At 34.8% G+C, this 6,923-nt stretch overlaps 1 pseudogene; it reads right to left on the bottom strand.

The window, feature by feature from the left end:
• Positions 1-1,510: 1,510 nt before the first annotated feature.
• LOC132680248 (olfactory receptor 2L3-like) overlaps positions 1,511-6,923 on the bottom strand; it is an 87,484-nt pseudogene continuing 82,071 nt past the window's right edge.

Raw genomic sequence — 6,923 nt, 5'->3', positions numbered from 1 at the left:
TCTGATTTCAGAAAATAAAGATTATAACTGAATTATCCCATAAACAAACACTGATGACCATTCATTGATAGCGTTCAGGAGTAGAGTTAAGCTGGATATAATGGTAGGACTTTTGTAGTCTAGTGACTAAACAGATATATCTATTTAAAAATGTGGTAGAGAAAGGCTAACTAAAATCAATCCCTCAATCCTGGTTCAGTAGAATTATGACAATGCTAAATGTATAATGAAATGTCCATAACAGAAATTATCGTATAAAACAGTAATAATGGCTTGGCTTGTGGGAATGTAAAATTTGAGTGTTTTGAGGAATGATTTGCAATTGGCTCAGATTGATTATTCATCACTTAATAGTGTGTAATTCCCATCAATATTTTTATAAAATGGCTCTGATTCTTTAATTTGCCTCTCTCCAGTCATAATTATTTTTCCTGGGATAGACCTGTAATAAAATTGTTTTCTTTTGATTCATCTAGATGTTTTCAGGCTCCCTCTCATAAAAGATATAAAATTTCCTCTCTAATGGTGTGAAGGCATCTAATTCCATGCAGATTTTTATGCCTAGTCTCTACATCTATCACCTTCCCTGAAAATTGGGAAACAGAAAAACCAGTATTCACTATTTTAGAGTATATATATATATATATATATATATATATATATATTCAGTAAAATCTTGGTTTGTGAGCATAATGTGTTCCGGAAACATACTTATAATCCAAAGCACTTGTATATCACAGCGAATTTCAGGAACCATTGCCTCAGTTGTGATCATGCAACATTCAGAGTCATGTACTACTCGTATTACAAGACATTGCTCATTTATCAAGTTAAAGTTTATTTGAAATCTTTGCTTCTCTTTGTTTATTCAAATATACATTTATTTAAAAGCATTTATTTAAATAAACCCAGAAAAGGTATCGCATTTGTTGTACTTTTGTCCTTTGTCTTGTTTTCCCATTTTGGGGATATATCTAAGCATTAAAACTATTATACTGAATAATTCCATTAAATTTGACTGTTTCCAGTATCATTTCTACATATCAGTAAAGCTTTATTGGGGGTTCTTGGATGGTGCAGTAGGTTAAGCATCCTGCTTCAGCCCAGTCATGATCTCAAGGTTTATGGGTTTAAGCCCCACATTAGGCTCTGTGCTGACAGCTCAGAGACTGGAGCCTGCTTCAGATTCTGTGTCTCCCTCTCCATGCCCCTCCCCCACTCACATTCTGACGGTCTCTTAAAAATAAATAAAACATTTAAAAAATTAGAAAAAAAACCTTATTGCCCACAAATTAGGATAAAATATATGGCCTTTATCTTTATTGAAAAAATTACCACAAAGAAAACAAAAAGAGTGATCAGTAATATACAATTGTTTTGTCAAATCTCAATTATTTTAATCTTCTAGGTTATTTTAGTGCTTGTCTTCAATCCTGAAATAATATTGCCCTTAAGGTGTAAAAAAGGTGAAATTGGTCTTCTTATGAGACTGCAGGACTGAGAGTTTCCTCTACATTTTTACAGAACAGATCCTCTCAATTACTCTTCCCATGGTCCCTATCACCTCTTTTTTTTTTTTTTTTTCAAGGCTGTAGATTGAGCATTTGGGTTGAACATTTGGGTAAGCATGGTGTAGAAGACAACAAGAACCTTGTTGTCTCTTGGAGATTGGAGAGATCTTGGGTATAGATAAGTGTAAACAAAGGGTGCATATTAGAAAGTCACCACAGCGAAGTGGGTGCGGTGTGTCAAATAGGCCTTCTTCCTCCCTTCTGCTGAGTGCATGCTGTAGATGTCAAGGAGAATGTGGCCATAGGAACATGTAATGCCAATTAAAGGAAACACAATCAATAGTGTGGTGCTTCCAAACACTGTATTCTGAGGCTGAGATGCCCATGCAGACCAGTACCATTGGCCAGGCCCATGCAGGCCAATATGTCCGGTACATCACAGAAGAAATGGTTGCCAGTTCTGGATTGACAGTAAGGTAAATGGAGGGCATATACAGTGTGGGCACAACGGTTGATTGAGCCCATTATCCAGGATCCCATTAGCATCAACACACAGACTCTTTTACTGATATGAATGGGATAGTGGAGAAGAAAGCAAATAGCCACCTAGCTATCATATGCCATAGTGGTCAATAGTAATCCTTTTGCACCTACTAAAGTCAAGATAAAGAAGCTCTGAGCCCCTCAGCCAATGAAAGAAATAGACTTGTTTTGAAAGAGATAATTGGACACCATCCTGGGGACAATGGTGGAGATGTAGTTCAGGTCCACGAGGGAGAACTAAGTACAAAATGCATGCATGCATGGAGATAGGTGTCCAGGAGGATGAGGATGATCATGGACAGGTTGTCAAAAAGACAAAATAAGGGAATGAGAAAAATTAGAATGAATAACTGTTCAATTCTTCCTATATTACTATAATTTATCTCAAGAAGATTTTAAGATCTCTTGTTTAGGTGATAGTGAGAATTATCAAATAAACTAACATCATGTTTTATAGTACCATTATATATTATATATGTAACCAATAAATTCTAATGATGGAACAATGCCATCAATGCATGTCCCCAAACATAAAACATAACTATGTTGAATGGGGAGAGAGGGAAAGAGGAAAAAGTGGGTGATGTAGTGAGGGGCAACATTCCATCCACAGTGGCCTAAGGTACAAATTATGGTCTCATATTTGGATTTATGAGTCAGCCATCAGAAGATAAGCATATTGTTTACAATATCAAGAAAGTACTGGGAAAAATTATGAAATAATTTGAAGTATTTTCCTTAGGGGTCTGGAGGTGTGGGTTATGGGAATACCAGTTTACCCTGTAGTTGGTTGATGCCCTGTCAATGCATTATTTGAATAAAATATGGAAGTTATATAAAAGGTCTTTCCATTAATAAATTGCATGTACTCAAATTATTGGCTATGTCAATGCCCAAATCCACTGTGAAAAAACCTACAGCATTTCCCTGGGTCTATTAGGAGCAATTAATTTTCAATTGTTGTGCAATAACTGTCAACATTCAGAGGAAAAATTGAGAGTGCTAGTTTTGTTTATAAGTTGTCATTTGGATGAGCATAAAACCAGCATATTAGACTAGTATCATAAAGTAATTTATATTATTAGTTTCAATTATTGACAAGATTAAAAATGTAATATTTGTAATTACCAAGGAAATTAAAATTGCTAGTACTTATATCATTTTGATTATTTTTTAATTTGTTTATTTAAATTCATGTTAATTGATATACAGTGTAGTATTGGTTTCAGGAGTTGAATGCAGTGATTCATAATTTCCATATAACACCCAGTGCTCATCCCAAAAAGTGCCCTCCCTAATGCCCATCACGCATTTAGCATATATACCACCGACCTCCCCTCCAGCAACTCTCAGTTTGTTCTCTGTATTTAAGAGTTTTTTATGGTTTGTCTCCCTATTTGTTTTTATCGTTATTTCTCCTTCCTTTCCCCTATGTTCATCTGTTTTGTTTCTTAAATCCCACCTATGTGTGAAATCATAGGATATTATGTCTTTCTCTGACTGACTTACTTTGCTTAGCATATTACACTCTAGTTCCATCCACATTGTTACAAATGGCAAGATTTCATTCTTTTTGATCACCAAGTAGTACTCCATTGTATGTATATACCACTATACTTTATCCATTCATCAGTTACTGGATGGCTCTTTCCAGTGGGCTCTTTCCATTTGGGCTCTTTCAACAATACGCCTATTGTTGATAGTGATGCTATAAACAATGGGGTGAGTGTGCCCCTTCGAATCAGCATTTCTGTATCCCTTGGATAAATACCTAGTAGTGAAATTCCTGAGTCATAGGGTAGTTCTATTTTTAATTTTTTGAGGAACCTCCATGCTGTTTACCAGAGTGGATGCACCAGTTGACATTCCCAATAACAGTGCAAAGGGTTCCTCTTTCTCCACCTCCTTGCCAACATCTGTTGTTTCCTGAGTTGTTAATTTTAGCCGTTATGACAGGTATGATGTGGTATATCATTGTAGTTTTGATTTCTATTTTCTTGAATTTGAGCTGATGTTGAATATCTTCTCATGTGTTTGTTAGTCATCTGGATGTCTTCTTTGGAAAAGTGTTTATTCAAGTCTTCTGCCTATTTCTTCACTGGATTATTTGTTTTTTGGGTATTGAGTTTGATAAGTTATTGATAGATTTTGGATACTAATCCTTTATCTGATATGTCGTTTGCAAATATCCTCTGTCATTCCATTGGTTACCTTAATTTTATTGATTGTTTTATTCACTTCGCATAAGCCTTTTTATCTTAATGATGTCACAATATTTCATTTTGCTTTTACTTCCCTTGCCTACAGAAATGTGGCTAGTAAGAGGTTGCAGCAGCCAAGGTCAAAGAAGTTGCTATCTGCTTTATCTTCTAGAATTTTGACGGTTTCCTCTCTCACGTTTAGATCTTTTATTCATTTTGAATTTCTTTTTGTGTATGGTGTAAGAGAGTGGTCCAGTTTCTTTCTTCTATCTGTCGCTGTCCAGTTTATTCGTGTAGGGAAATGCAACCAATTTCTGTATTTAATTTTATACCCTGTGACTTTGCTGAAATCACAATCAGTTCTAGCAGTTTTTTTTTTTTTGGTGGAGTGTTTCAAATTTTCCATGTAGATTATCATGCCATCTGTGAAGATTTAATGTTTTATCTCTTCTTTGCTAATTTGTGTACATTTTATTTCTTTTTGTTGTCTGATTGCAAAGGCTAGAACTTCCAGGAATATGTTGAACAACAGTGGTGTGAGTGGACATCCCTTGTGCTCCTGACATTACAGAGAAAGCTCTCAACTTTTCCCCATTGAAGATGATATTAGCTGTGGGCCTTTATTCTATGGCTTTTATGATGCTGAGGTATGTTTCTCCAACCCCAAATGTCTTAAGGTTTTTTATCAAGAAATAGTGCTGTATTTTGTCAAATGCCTTGTGTGCACCTGTTGTAAGGATCATATGGTTCTTATCCTTTCTTTTATTATTGATTGATTGATTGATTGATTGATTTTCTATTATTGAACCAGCCCTGCAGCCTAGGAATAAATCCCACTTGATCATGGTGAATAATTCTTTGGATGTACTGTTGAATTTGATTTTCTAGTATTTGTTAGGAATTTGTGAATCCAGGGACATCAGGAATATCTGTCTGGTGTCTTTATTGGGTTTTGGAATCAAGATAAGTCCCTCTTCATAGAATGATTTTGGAAGTTTTCCTTCTCTGCCTATTTTTTGGAATAGTTTGAAAATAATAGACATGAACTCTTCTTTAATGTCTGGTAGAATTCCCCCAGAAATCCATCTGGTCCAGGACTCTAGTTTGTTTGGAGATTTATTATTACTGATTAAATTTCTTTCCTGGTTATGGGACTGTTCCAATTTTCTACTTCTTCCTGTTTGAATTTTGGTTTTGTGTGAGCTTCTAGGAATTTGTCCATTTTTTCCAGGTTGTCCAGTGTGTTGGCATATAATTTTTCATAATATAATTTCTCTTATAATTGTTTATATTTCTGTGGTGTTTATCTCTCCTCTTTCATTTGTGATTTTATTTATTTGAGTCCTCTCTCTTTTCTTTTTGAGATGTCTGGCTAGGGGTTTATCAACCTTTGTATTCTTTCAAAAACCCGTGTTTTGTTTCATTGATCCTACTGTATATATATATATATATATATATATATATATATATATATATATAATTTATTTCATGTCTAATCTTTATTGTTTCATTTTTGCTGGCTTTGTGCTTTATTGTCTGCTCCTTTTCTAGCTCCTTTAGGTGTAAGTTTAGGTTGTGTTTCAGGCCTTTCTGCCTTCTTGAGATAGGACTGAATTGAGTTGCAATGTAATTTCTTCTCAGGACTGTTTTTGCTGCATCCCAAAGGTTTTGGACTGTCGTGTTTTCATCTACTTTTGCTTCTTTGTATTTTATCTTTATTTCTTATTTACTTTGTTGGTTAAACCATTAATTCTTTAGTAGGATGTTCTTTAACCTCACTGTATTTGAGCCCTTTCCATTTTTTTTTCCTGGTTGATTTCTAGTTTCATAAATTTGTAATCTGAAATTTTTCATGGTATGATCTCTATTTTCATATATTGAGGGCTAATTTCTGACCTAGAATGCAATCTATTCTGGAGAATGTTCTATTTTCCCTTTAAAGGAATGTTTATTCTGCTGCTTTGGGATGAAATGTTCTAAAAAATAAGTTAAGTCCATCAGGTACAGTGTGTTATTCAAAGCCATTTTTTCCATTGTTTCTTTGTTGATTTTCTGCTTAGATGATCTGTCCATTGTTGTATGTGGGGCATTAAAATCTTGTACTCCTATGCCCATGAATTTCTTTATGCTTGTGATTGGTTGATTTGTATATTTGAGTTCTCCAAGTTGAGGCATAAATATTTACAGTTGTTAGATCTTTTTGATAAATAGACCACTTAATTATGATATAATGCCCCTCATTATCTCGTTACAGTCTTTGTTTTTTTTTTAAGTTCATTTATTTTAAGAGAAACAAAAACAGTGAGAGTGGGGGAGGGACATAAAGAGAGAGAAAGTTATAATAACAAGCAGGCTGCACACTGCCAGTGCAAGAAGCCACAAACCATGACCTAAGCCAAAATCAAGAGTTGGACACCTAACCAAACGAGCCACCCAGGTGGCTCTACAGTCTTTGTTTTAAAATATACTTTGTCTGATATAAGTATAGATGCTCCAGCTTCCTTTTGATGCCCACTATCATGGCAGATGTTTCTCCATCCCCTCACTTTCAATCTGCAGATGTTTGTAAGCCTAAATTGAGTCTCTTATAGGTATCGTGCAGATGGATCTTTTCCATTCTGATACCCTATGTCTTTGGATTGGAGCATTTAGACCATTTACATTCAGA

Source organism: Panthera onca, chromosome A1 (assembly GCF_046562875.1).
Source record: "Panthera onca isolate mPanOnc1 chromosome A1, mPanOnc1 haplotype 2, whole genome shotgun sequence".
Classification (NCBI taxonomy): domain Eukaryota; kingdom Metazoa; phylum Chordata; class Mammalia; order Carnivora; family Felidae; genus Panthera; species Panthera onca.
This window is presented reverse-complemented; position numbering and strand designations above follow the sequence as displayed.